We start from the raw sequence: 13671 nt of genomic DNA on the forward strand, positions 1-13671 counted from the left end.
CAGCAGAGGACCATGGGCAGTCTTGAGCTTGTTGAGGCAGTCTTGGGGACCCTAAGCAGTGGACTGAGGGGAGCTTGAGGGACTGAGGTCCAAGGCTTACTGGAGGGTGTTGTAGGACCCTGAGGTGTCTAAATGTGGTCCTGGGGGCATACTGTGGGGTCCTGGCAGGGATGAGGACTGTGGAAGGCTGGAGGTGGTGGCTCAAATGAACCTGAGGGCCTGAAAGAGGCCTAAAGGGCTTGGAACCTGAGAGGGGAGGCGGAGGTTGCCTCCCCAGGTCTCAGTGAGTTCTGATGGGCAAGGAGGGGTCTGGAGTTCCCCGGGGTCCTAAGGGCCTGGGGTGCGTCTTGGGGAGCTTTTGGTCTAAAGAAAACACAAGGAGCATCCATCTTGGGTGCTCGTTCCTCCCATCCCTGTGGGGTTCAAATCCTCCCGCAGGCGAAAGGACTTGAAGCAAGGTCTTCCCCACAGACCAAGGGGGCAGAATTCACCCTCTTTGGTCAGAGGGAGGCCTCCCCTTTCCTTTGGCCAAGTCCTGAGACTGGTTGCTTGAATCCCAGAACTGGTGTAAAAATGGAAGGTGTTTGTATGCATTGTTTTGGATTCTCAGAGGGGGAAAACACGTGCTTTAAGTAGCACAACCTCCCTCTTCCCATTGCACAAGGGCAGTGTGGCCGGGATCCTCCCATCCTGGCCCCCTAGGAAACCCTACCAGCCTTGGCTGGCCGAGGAGGAAATCTGGGCTCTTCTTGATGGTGAGCTTATGGAAGCGAATAATTTCAGTGTGATAAGTGCTGAAGTTGTTCACTACTTGTGAGCCGTGGAAGCCATCCTCATTGGGGAGACTTGGGCTGGTGCTGACCTGAAAGACTTGATGTGTTGGCACATGAATTGGGCTTTAGAGGCCTGCAGTGGGGAGCGAGGAGAGCTCAGAAGATTTGTAAGACACTCAGGGGGTAGAGTTGGCAGGGCTTGTTGACCAGGCATGAGGCGACATGTAAGAAACACATAAAAAGGGGCAGCTAATTCTGGGCCCCTGCCTTGGGCCCAGGGAGGGGATAACCTGGGGGCAAGAGCAACGTATAACTAATTGCATACCACATAATTCACTCCTTTTAGCTGAGCAGTTGATTGAGTTTTAATAAGTTCACAGAGTTGTGCTTGCTTTAATACAATCCGGTTTTTATTTTTATTTTTATTTATTTTTTTAAAAAATTTTTTGATGTTTATTTTTATTTTTATTTTTTTTATTTTTTAACATTTTTTATTTATTTTTGGGACAGAGAGAGACAGAGCATGAACGGGGGAGGGGCAGAGAGAGAGGGAGACACAGAATCGGAAACAGGCTCCAGGCTCCGAGCCATCAGCCCAGAGCCTGACGCGGGGCTCGAACTCACGGACCGCGAGATCGTGACCTGGCTGAAGTCGGACGCTTAACCGACTGCGCCACCCAGGCGCCCCTGATGTTTATTTTTGAGAGAGAGGGAGAGAGAGAGAGAGAGAGAGCGGGGGAGGGGCCGAGAGAAGGGAGACAGAATCCGAAGCAGGCTCCAGGCTCTGAGCTGTCTGCACAGAGCCCGACGTGGGGCTCGAACCCATGAATTGTGCGATCATGACCTGAGCCGAAGTCGGACGCTTAACCGACTGAGCCACCCAGGCACCCCAATACAATCCGGTTTTTAGAAGGCCTCCATCACCCCCAAGAATTCCCTCAAGCTTGTTGCGGTCAACCAAACTGCCAACCCCCTGCCCCAAACACACCCTGATTTGCCTTTGCTCTCTGGTTTTGCCTTTTTTAGAAATTTTCTATGAATGGAATTCTACAATATGTGGCTTCTTACGTCTGGCTTCTTTTCCTTAACTGAATGTTTTTGTAAGTTCATCTGTGTTGTCACAGGTATCAGCAGGTTGTTCTTTTTCATTGCTGCAGAGTATTCCATTATATGGATGTATTTTTAAGAGAGAGTGTGCATGCTCGTGAGCGGGGGAGGGGCAGAGACAGAGGGGGACAGAATCCCAAGCAGGCTCTGTGCTGACAGCGGAGAGCCTGATGTGGGGCTCAGACTCACACACTGTGGGATCATAACCTGAGTCGAAGTCAGATGCTTAGCCAACTGAGCCACCCAGGCACCCCCTGATTTTGGTTTTAATTTACATCTCCTTAATAAATAATCATGTTGGACACTTCTTCGTGGTATCATTGACTATTCATATCTTTGGTAAGGTGTCTTTTCAGATTTTTTGCCCGTTTTCTATTTGGGTTGTCTTCTTATTGTTGATTTTTAAGAATTCTTTATGTATTCTGGATACAAGTCCTTTATTAGATATATGATTTGCAAACATTTTCTCCCTCTCTGTGATTCATCCTTTCCTTTCCTTTCCTTTCCTTTCCTTTCCTTTCCTTTCCTTTCCTTTCCTTTCCTTCCTCTCTCTCTTTTTTAAAGTTTTTATCTATTGATTTTGAGAGAGAGAATGTGTATGCATGCACAAGTAGGGGAAGGGCAGAGAGAATGAGAGAGAATCCCAAGCAGGCTCCATGCTGTCAGTGCAGGGCCCAATTTGGGGCTCGATCCCATGAACTGTGAGATCATGACCTGAGCTGAAACCAAGAGTTGGACACGTAGCTGACTGAGCCGCCCAGGAGCCCCGCTTTCTTTCTTTTTCTTAATGATATCTTTCACGGGGCAAAATTTTGTCATTTAAAGAAAACGTTTATTTTTTGAGAGAGAGAGAGAGAGAGTGTGTGTATGTGCGCATGCCCGTGTGAGCATGGGAGGGGCAGAGAGAGAGGGAGACAGAGAATCCCAAACAGGCTCTGTCTCACGAACTGTGAAATCATGACCTGAACTGAAGTCAAGAGTTGGATGCTTAACCGACTGAGTCACCCAAGCACCCTGGAAATTTTGCCATTTTGATGAAGTCTGGTTTATCAGTTTTCTTCTCTTATAGATCACACTTTTAGTGTTGTATCTAAGAAATCTTTAAAAAAATTTTTTTTAACGTTTATTCATTTTTGAGAGACAGAGACAGAGCATGAGTGGGGAAGGGGCAGAGAGAGAGGGAGACACAGAATCTGAAGCAGGCTCCAGGCTCTGAGCCGTCAGCACAGAGCCCGACGCGGGGCTCGAACCCATGAACTGCAAGATCGTGATCTGAGCCGAAGTTGGACGCTCAACCGACTGAGCCACCCAGGCGCCCCAGAAATCTTTTTTTTTAAGTTTATTTATTTATTTTGAGAGAGAGAGAGAGAGAGGGAGAGAGAGCAAGCAGGAGAGGGGCAGAGAGAGAGAGAGAGACAGAGAGAGAGAATCCCAAACAGACTTTGCACTGTCAGTGCAGAACCTGATGTGGGGCTGAAACCCACAAACGGTGAGATCATGACCTGAGTCCAAGTCGAACGCTTAACCTACTGAGCCACACAGGCGCCCCTAAGAAATCTTTCCTAAATGGAGGCACTTTTTAAAAAGACATCCCCCCCACCTCTGAGAGGCCCATTTGCTCCCTTCCATCCATCCCGGTGAAAAATTACCGTTGTCTAGAGTAACTGATAGGGAAGGTGCTCTTATCCCTGTGGTGCTGGTATGGGGAGAAGGGGCCAGAATCCCTAATATGGTGAGATGGAACGTATAGAAAGAGGATCGGGTTTTGAGGGAGATTGTGGCACACAGTGTTTTGCCAAGGCTCCCTTGAGGTTAGAGGCCTTTGTAGCATTGTTCATTTATTCATTCCTTCATTTATTCCAAATGGGCCGGTGAGGACCAGTGTATGACATGCCCATGCCTCATCTCCTCCATACTTCCACACTCCAAGGTCATGGCCTCTCAGGGCCATCTGCCTGACCACCTGAGCTCAGTTAGCCCCAAGAACACTTTTTCTGGCCACTTTGTATTACGTGGTAAAGTTTAAATAGCATAAAGCTCACTCCCTTAAAGCAAACAATTCAACGGCACTTAGTACCTTCGCGATGTTGAGGAACTATCACATCCGCCTAGTTCCAGAACATTTCCATCACTTCAAAAGAAAATTCTGTACCTATTGACAGTCACCCCCTGTTTCCCCCACCCCAGCCCCCCACAACTATGCATCCAATTTCTGTCTCTATAAATTTCCCTGTTTTGTAAACGGAGTCCTACAACATGCGACCTTTTGTGTCTAGCTTCTTTCACTTTGCACGTTTTCCAGGCTCATCTACATTGGAGTGTGTATGAGTATTCCATTCCTTTTTATGACTTTTTATTTTCACCATGTGGAAATAGCACATTTTGTTTATCCATTCATCAATGGATAGACATCTAGGTTGGTTCCACCTTTTGGCTACTTTGGATACTGCCGCTGTGGACATGCACGTTCAGGTTTTGGTCGGAACACTTGTGTTCAGTTCTTTGGGGCATATACCAGGAGTGAAGTCGCTGGGTCTCATGTCTGTGGTGTGTCCTCGATCACGCTGTCACCACCTGCCGCTACTTGGTATGTTTGTTAGTGGGCACGCCTTGAGGCTGGAGAGCATGTCTGCCTCATGCTGTCTTGTATGCCTGGAGCAAGGCTGCAACAGAGGAAGTGAATGTTCGAGAAATATGGCCGGGAGCGGGGAGGGAGAGAGGAAGGGATGGATTTGAAAGGGGTGTGGCAAAGCTCTCTAGAGCTTGCAGTCTGGCGGGAAGGAAGTCCCCTCTGCGGGATTGGGTCAGTCCTACGCCTTTTCAGGGAGACTCGCGGGGTTGCTGAGGCTGGGGGAGGCTGGCCTTGTCTGTGAGGTGGTTTTCCAGTCTGCCAGGAGGCGCCTGCATCTGCCTTTTTGTCCCATGAAGGGTTTTGTCATTTGGCCAGGGGTGGGGGTGGTTCCTGTCTTCCCCTTGGCCTTTCCAACGGTCCCACAACTCAAGAAACTGTCCTCAGGAGGGACTAAGCTCCCCCACCCCCCACCGCCCCCAGCATTATATAACTTGTTTGTTCCAACTTCACTTTTCTGCAACCAAGGGGGAAAAAAAGAAAGAGAAAAGCTTATTCTCCTTCCTTCCCATCTCGAGGGATCAACAAAAAACTCGTTGCCTAGTAGAGATGGTCGTTAATAACCAAGCTGAACCTCCGGGATGGATGGAGCGTGGCTGTCTCAGCCGAGGGCTTGCAGACGGGAGGTGGGGTCCTAGCTGCAGACTCACTCGCACAAAAGACACTTGTTCTCTAGTGGGCCCCCTCCCAGCTCCACCTCAGGCCTTCCACGAAGGTCTGGGTTTCGGGAGGGAGAGGAGGTTTGTGGCCACTCGGGGTGTTGTGAGGGGGTGGAGGAATTCTCCTGGGAGCTGCACTTCCCCGGCTGAAATTCCATGACTGTGAGGTACCGGGCCGGTTGACTTCTGGAGGGACCTTCTTGCTACGGAGGCTCTTCAGATGTTGGGTCACTGGCATCCTCGGTCCTCGGCCCATCTTCCCTAACAGCGTCTGGATGGGGCCCCGTCTCGCTGACTCACGCTGCTCCCGGGGGCTGAGTTGAGGGTATCCGGTAAGGGACGTGCCGGCCGCAGGTGTTTTCATGGGAAGTTATGGCCCAGACACAGCGTGAGCGGGTTTGGCAGTTCAGCGAGGCATCTGCTTCTGGCTTGGTGACCTTTGCTTGTTTAAACTTTCTTAACAAGCCCTCTCTGCCTGTGCCCTAGATTGTCACCACTCAGCCCCGAGGCCCTAGAAGAGTCCAGCCCCCCAACCGTTGTGTGAAAGACTGGGGGACCTTTTGGCCTTTTGAGAAGGTTCTTGTTCCTTTGGCTTTGTCCTCTTTTCAGTCAGGAGGGAGAGAGGGAGTGTTGACTCTTCAGAGATGGGGCCTCAGCTCCTCCCCTTGAGAATTCTGGGAGATCTGGTGGTATCGGGGGCCTCATCAGAGCCCCCTGTGTCTGTGGTCCCTCCTCCTGGCAAGCAGGGCAGCCCCAGGTACTCACCGTGCACCTTGGGCATGTCTGCAACCCTTCGTGCCTTAAATTGCTCATCTGGGAAGGCCGACTGGGAAGGGTATCTGGGACGAAGTGACCTATGTGAGGGTGCACCTGGATGTGGCGTGTGCGTCGAGATGTTAATGTAGAGATGGCGACGTCACCCTGCAGTCCTGATGCCGCCGACATTCTGGCCGCTGCAGCCGCAGGGGGCACGAGGGGATTGTGGGGTTTGGGCAAGTCTTGCCTACGAGTCAGTGTGGCAGGGGGGAAAAGAGAAAGCTGGTGTGTTAGTCCATTCTGGTTGCTGAATGTCATAGACTGGGTGGCTTACAAATAATGCACACATTTCTGAAAGTTCTGGAGGCTAGGAATTCCTCGATCAAGGCACCAGCAGGTTTGGTGTCTGCTGAAACCGCTTCCTGGCTCACAGATGGCTGTTTTCTTCCTGTGTCCTCTCATGTTGGAAGAAGCAAGGGGGCTCTTTGGGACCCCTTTTTCTTTTTCTTAAGATTTTTATTATTTTTAAGTAATCTCTACACCCGACGTGGGGCTCGAACTTACAACCCCGAGATCAAGAGTCGCATGCTCTACCGACGGAGCCATCCAGGCACCCTTGGGTTCCCTTTTATAAGGGCACTGATCCCATTCGTGGCCCCACCCTCATGACCCAATCACCTCCCAAAGCACCCCCCGCGGCCATCTGAATACCATCACGTCACGGGTTAGACTTTAACGTGTGCACTTTAGGGGGACACAAACATGCAGTTGTCCTGAGCAGTGGGGAGGATGGTGGCACTCTGACTTGGTGGCCGTGAGAGGGTCAGTGGCAGGGGCAGTAGGAGAATGGAACACATCAAGTCCAAGCTGCTTCTGCAACATGGAGAGGGCAGGCGCTTCTAGGCGAGCCTCGCACCCCCGGCAACAGAGGGCAGAGCACAGCTCTGTGGGTCGCTACAGAGTATTGGGGTGGGGGCAGTGGAGTCTGAGGCAGGCTGGAGGGAGCGCTGGGCCGGAGGTGCTAGAGGGCCGGGGCTCGAGAAGCTCAGCTCCTCCTCAGGCAGTGAGGTGCCCCCTTCCTCACCGCCCCCTTCCTCACCGCCTCGCCAGCAGGGTCCTGCAAGCTCACGATGTGAAATTGCTCTGAAAACCACTCACTTCACCCCGAATTGTGGAACATTTGTCTCACAGCTGGACGGCTTCCACCTGGTAGCTGCGACCCCCCTGGGGGACGGCCTTCTTGTCGTCGGCCATAGGGGTAGAAAGGTTTTATTAGCCTCTGCTATCACAGTGCCATCTCCAGGGAGCCCATGCGGTGTGTCATCCCACTTTTCTCAAGGCCGATTATTTTTTATTGCCGATCCACATGGGAGAGCTTAGCGAGACCAGGTCGGAGGTTTGCGCGCGTATCGCCCACCCCAGACACTTTAAAAGCGGGGCTTTCTCTGCATTGCTACCCTTTGGTCTTAGGGCGTGTTACAGACTTGGGGTTGAAGGCCCTGGAGAAGGGGAGGGGAGGAAGGCCCAGATAGAAACAATTCCTCCACATAGGCGGCTTCTGGCATCCCTGGCTCTGGCTCCTTTCTCTTGCGGACGGGACTCCTTTGACGCCTTTCTCTTCCTCTGGTGATTGTCCTATGGTTCCTGTGTGCCTGCTGCTGTGCCTGACGCTAGCCCTGGGCCCCCAGGACAGACAGGCTTTACCCGCGTGGGACATGCCAGCGGGGTTAGCAGGACAGTTGTGTAGTCATTTCTTTTTTTAAAAAAAAAAAATTTTTTTAACATTTATTTTTTTTTGAGACAGAGAGAGACAGAGCATGAACAGGGGAGGGTCAGAGAGAGAGGGAGACACAGAATCTGAAACAGGCTCCAGGCTCTGAGCTGTCAGCACAGAGCCCGACGCGGGGCTGGAACTCACGGACCGCGAGATCATGACCTGAGCCGAAGTCGGCCGCTTAACCGACTGAGCCACCCAGGCGCCCCTGTAGTCATTTCTTTACACTTGCCATAAATGATCCTGAGGCCAAGTTGGACGTTCCTGCCTTTTCTGGAAGGTTCTGAGAGCCTCATAGATGTGGCTGAGCCGAGTCTGACGGTTAGTGTCATCAGCTCAGAGGAAGGGGGTTGTGGGAGGTAGACTATTTTCTGGGTATGGGCAAGTGGCATGTGAAGGTTCTGAAGGAGGAGCAGCCTGGCTTTTCAGGAGTCATGAGGGCAGAGAGGAGCTGGAGAGGGTGGGAAGGAGGAGGCCAGGAGACTCGGGGTGCAAAATTTGAGTCAGGGGAGCCTGGGTCAGATTTATGTTTTAGAAGGACCCCTCTTTCGAGAGACGAGGGGGCCTGGACCTAGCTAGGAGCCGTAGAGATGGTGAGGTGGGCATGAGTTTGGGGAAGATTCGAGATTGAACTTGTGCCATGTGCTGATGGACAGTGGAGGCCAGGCACGGAGTCACTGGCTCTCAGGTTCCCTCCAGAGACCGGGGAGTGAGTACTGGTTACCGACAGGTGGGCAGGTGAGCTGGCAGGAGGTAGGATGAGGCCCCACTTGCCTGAGGATGTGCTGCCTGTGAGCATCCAGTGGAGATGGGGGGCAGAGGTGGACAGCAGCCCGGAGGGCTTGAGGGCTTGTCTCTGTTCTGGAAAGCCCTTGTGCCCTTGTGCCTCTCCTTGCCCAAGGGCCCCAGGTCTTCCAGCGAGCAGTTGCTGGTCCCAGGAATGTCCCTTCTCCTGAGAAGAGGCTTTGGCCTAGTCTTAGCCACCCAGGGAGGTCTCTCCAGTTTGGATTCCGCACCCCTGCTGGAAGCTTCGCTTTGAGAGCACTCCCCACACACACGTTTATTTGCTGTCTCCTCCCCTCATCTCTTGGCCCACCATGTTGGTTCCACCTTTGAGCCACATCCCTGTCTGGCCCCTTCTTCCATCTCTTCCTCATCCCTGCTCTGAGCCGCCATCGTGGGCTCTTGCCCTCCCAGCGGCTGCTGCCCTGCCCTCCAGGGGGTCCTTCCCAAGACAGGCATCAGACCACGTGGCTCTGCCTGCCTCCTGCCTGAGGGCTTCCTCACTTTCAGAACAACCTTTACTTCTCCATGGGACCCCCACCCCCACCCCCACCCTACAGTGAGGCCCTGCCCACCCGCTGTGTCCTTGTGCTTCTGCGGCCCTGCTGGTTTCCAACAGCACTCTGCTGCCACCCCTCCTGGGCCTTCCACTTGGCTCTTCTTGGCTGGAGTGTCCCGTCCCTGTGCTTTGCACAGCCCCCGGGTGGCCTTCTTGGGGCCTGGTGGCTCTGTCCACTTGCCTTTCTGCACCCTCCGCCCTGTGATCACAGTACATTCTGTGTGCTTAAAGACCCGTGTCCCCTAGAATGTATGCTTCCTAAGGGCAGAGCCTCCCTGTGGTGGCTCCGATTTGCTCCAGCAAATAGCCCACACATAGCCTGGGATAGGTTTTCGAGGGGACCTGGCCTGACCTAGAGGCTTCTGGAACAGCCTTCCGCACTCCGCTGGGTGAGGATCCTCCGTTCCCTCGCTTTATTTCACGGCACGGTCTGGGTAGGGAACCAGGAGCGGGCATGTTGGTCAGTGAACCAGCCCGTTAGAGAGAAGCCAGTGAGCGGTCCCCTTCTGCGGGTGCTTGACTTAGTTAACGAACAGGATCTCAGCGCTGTGTGCGGAGGACGGGAAACGGCCGGCCGCTCTCCCTGTCCAGCTGCCTGCAGTGGGAAGTGGGGGCCCGGGCCGCAGGGTCCCCACTGCCGGCAGCCCCGCCCTCCTCCTGTGGTAGCCGCTCCGCAGCTGTGCAGACGAGCTCTTAACACTTGTTAACCCCGAGTCTCCAGTCTCTTCCTCCTCCCCCGCCCCTTTCCCATTTCTCTCCAGAGAGGACCGCGCAGGATTCACAGAACTCATCCCCCACGGCTACGAGAGCGCTTCCCTAGCATTCCTCCTCGGCGGAGCGGGTTTTGGGGCACAGCCAGCGTGGTTTCAGACCCCGAGCAGCCGAGGGGCCGACTGCTTCGCGCACACCGCCTCACCGCACACTGAAAATATTGTGATTCGGGAGGAAGTAACCGGCACCTTTGGGGAATCGCAGACCTTTCCTGTGAGGGAAGCAGCTTCCGGAATTGAACAGCTCAGCCTGGAGGAAATCTTGAGGGGTGGACCTTTGGGCTTTTAACGGCCTCGAGGGGGGTCACCCGAGTTGAGGCCGAAGATGTTTTCTAACGCCACAACTGCAGAATTCCACAGGGGTCAAAGACGGATCGGCCGGGAGCGGGAGCGGGCTGGGCTGCATATCCGGAGAGCTCTCCTCTCAACGGGATGTTAGAATTTGAAGCAGCCTGCCGAAGGAAGCAGAGCAGAGAGTCGTGATCACCAGAATCTTCCGAGACCGGAGCCCAGAGTAGGGCACTCTCCCAAGGCGGGCTTTAGGGGGTGGCAGGTACGGGAGCCCCACTGAGGATCCCCGAGGCAGCCTCGACATGGACAACTCACAGGACTGTGTTTAAAAGTGGTAACCACGTGCTTGCCTTGGTGAAGTCTGGGGGGTCCCTGGAGGGCATCTCCCGCTCTCTTTTCTCCCCTTCTCTGCCCTGCAAGGGGGTGAGGCAGGGCAGTTGGGAGCACACAAATGTCTATGCTGCACGTGAGTCACTTGCAGCAGCAACGGGTGGTGTTTTTCTTGCCGAGGCTGATGGCATCGCATCGCCCTGCAGCTCCAGCCTTAGGCTTGCCGCCAGCATTTTAGCATTTAGAGTTGCTGAACTTTCGCAGTGGGGGCCACGGGTGGCTTGCTGACCTTTCATGGGGAGCCAGCTGTCTTGTCACAGGCAGACAGGACTCAGGCTGAGTATGGCCACTACCCACTTGCTGCCAATTGCCCAGGTTGGACTTCCTCAACGCCCCCGGCTCCTCCCATCCCCCCCCCCCCCCCCCGCCCCGGGGTGGGAAGATTAAATGCAGGGTAGGGAGAGGCAGCAGCCGGAGAAGTGTTCATTCCATGGTGGTTTTCTTAGAGGCTCATCTGCAGTGTGGTGGACAGGAGCCCTGGATCAGAGATTTCTGACGTCGAAAGCCCCCTTTGGTTATGAAGTCTAGAAACTCAACTCTCTGCCTTCAATTAGAAAATGAAAGTTCAGGGGCGCCTGGGTGGCTCAGCCAGTTGAGCGTCTAACCCTTGATTTAGGCTCAGGTCATGATCCTGGGGTTGTGGGAGCGTGTGCTGCATCGGGCTCCGTGCCGAGCATGGGGCCTGCTTAGGATTCTCTGTCTCTCTCTGTTTCTCTCTCTCCTCCCTTCCCCTCTGCCCCTCTCCCCTGCTTGCATGTGCTCTCTCTCTTTCTCTAAAAGAAAAAAAAAAAAAAGATAATAAAGTGTTCCGTTAAAAAAAAGAAAAGTTCATTGTTCACATAAAAAAACCGTTCAGGGAGAGTTCTAGTTTTAGGTACACTGAGATTCAGGGCTCAGATGATTCCCTTGGAATCTGTGACTCCTTTCTCTCAGCCCTCTTGCTCCCCGTCATCCTAGCAATCACAGGGGAAAGGCAAATCTCCACTTTCGTAGCTCCAGCAAAAGTCCCAGGGAGGATTCTGATTGGATCACATGGGTCACACCCCCATCCTGGGACCAATCAGTGTAGGCAGGGATCTGGGAGGCTCTAATTGGTCACCAGTCTCCCTTTTCAGCCCAGGGATAGGGTCTCCTGATTCCTACCACGGGGGAATAGGAGGCTCCCTGAGGAAAACAGGAAACCCTTATCTGAAGAGGGGAGGGATGTTGGCACCCCCTAAAATGGAGGTATTCATGACAGGCTCCTTCTGATGCCTGGATTTGTGCTGCTGTTGGAAGGACTGGGCTGAGCCATCTCCATGTCTGCATCTGCCTGTGTCTGGCCTAGCACCACTGGTCATGAGCATGTGCCATTTGGCAGAACTGTCCCTTTTAGGGTCTTAACACCTGCCCTGCCAGGGGAGGTGGCCGGGCTGGCGCCGAGATGCTGGAGTTTGGCAGTGCTAGAATCTCACTGGGCTTTTGAGTGGTGCTTTGGGGCCATGTAGCCATGGGCCTACTTGCCTGACCTGCAGAGGTTTTGCTTATTTAAGTGGCTCCATCGTCAAGCCCAGCGTGGTGGGGGTAACATGCGGGGCGATGGGCTCTGACTGGGGTCAGCCTTGTGTCAGTGGGTGGGAACAAAATAGGCGTAGCCTCAACCTGAGACTTGTCCACGAGTCTGCCCCTGCTGCCCCTCACCTGGAGGCCCTGGCTGGGCTTTGAGGCGAAAGGGAGGCTGTGGAGAACCCTGGCCGGGACGCGAGGGCAAACATGGCCATGGGGAGACCCTTCTGCTTTCAGAAGGCGGGAGGGTAATGTGCCAGAGTGCATGGAAGGGTTGGTGGACTTGGAAGTGTGGCATAAGGAGGAGGGTTGGGGGGGAGGCAGGAGGAGTCAGCCCTTCAACATGGTGAACAGCATGAGCGAAGTGTGGAGGCCAGACATTCCAGAAAACATCCTGGTGAGGGCTTCCTGATTGAGCCCAATCAAAGGATAACATACTCAGTCCCAGAACTAGGCGCAGGAGGTTGAATGAATGGGATGAAGAGGGCAGACATATGCGGTAGCTATCAGCAGCAAGCAAAGATACGAGTCGGGCTCCAGCCAATGCTGCCCCCTGGTAGCCATCCACCTGCCACCTCACCAATTCATCGACCTACCTGTCCACCCACTTATCCGTCCATCCGTCCGTCCGTCCATCCGCTCATCCACCCACTCAGCCATCCAGCCCCCTAACCAATGAGCGTGACTGAGCTCTGAGCACGTGCTGGGCACGGTGCCAGGTACTGGAACACAGCAGGAGACAGAACCCATCCTGCCCTGCCCTGGTGAGGTTCCTGTTTCGGCCTCAGGGAGATAGGCTGGGAACAGATGGGCGGTGTGCCCGATGGAGCAATAGTCGGGGGGCAAATAGAGCTGGGTTGGGGGTCAGAGAAGCCTCGGGGCCTGGATGGGGCTCTCCCACTGTCCCAGTGACCTGGCAGGATGGGATTACATCCCTTGTAGTGGCTGGAGGATTAGTGGGATAGTCTCCACCCTGGCCCTGGCCGACACTGAGGAGCCACATCTGGATCTTCCCGCTATCCAGCTCTGCGTTCACTCATGGTGCCGTGTCCTTAGGGAGTGGTTTCAGCTCTCCCAGCCTCGGTCTCCCCATCTGTGTCATGGAGCTGATATGGGGCTACCCACCTGGGGCTATGGAGCGGCTGACACCACGCCTCTTGTGTGCTCTGTGGCCTCGGTCGGGTGCCTGAACCTCTCTGTGCTTCGGTGTCCCCATCTGTAAGATAATAGTGGTGTCCTCCTTTCCAAACTGCCTACCGAGAGGTGAGCCGGGAGCCAGGTTTGCACCTACTCCAGCCCAGTGTGGAGTGGGTGCTCACTCGCCAGGACAGGGAGGGGCGGAGGTACTGTGAAGGCAGAGAGCTTGCTGCTGGTGAGGGAAGTAGGGTCTGGGTGTCCCCTTTTCTTTGTTCCAGGCTTGAGAAGGGCCAGAATTGGGCAGGTATGGGATCAGAGGGGTGCTGCCCACAGGGTCCTCTGGCCGATCGGCAGTGGCCAGGTCCCCATGTGTTCTGGGCTCACTCAGAGATTGGGATATGGCCCAGGGTCCAGGCAGGAGGTCACCGCCCAGCTTGAGGGGCACTGGGCTGACAGCGGCCCAAGAAGAATGAGGCTGTGGAGGGCCATGGGGGGCTT

The 13671-nt window shown here is 54.2% G+C and overlaps 1 protein-coding gene across 2 annotated transcripts in view; it reads left to right on the forward strand.

Moving 5' to 3' along the window:
* KLHL26 (kelch like family member 26) overlaps positions 1-13671 on the forward strand; it is a 33508-nt gene that overhangs the window by 561 nt on the left and 19276 nt on the right. Inside the window, exon 2 of one of the 2 annotated variants that reach the window (XM_060630692.3) lies at positions 1800-1897. The exons of the other annotated variant lie outside the window; for it this stretch is intronic. The gene's annotated coding sequence lies outside the window, so the exon portion shown is untranslated. The remainder of the gene's footprint in view (positions 1-1799; positions 1898-13671) is intronic. 2 annotated transcript variants of the gene reach the window in all.

The sequence above is a fragment of the Panthera onca genome, chromosome A2, assembly GCF_046562875.1.
Source record: "Panthera onca isolate mPanOnc1 chromosome A2, mPanOnc1 haplotype 2, whole genome shotgun sequence".
Classification (NCBI taxonomy): domain Eukaryota; kingdom Metazoa; phylum Chordata; class Mammalia; order Carnivora; family Felidae; genus Panthera; species Panthera onca.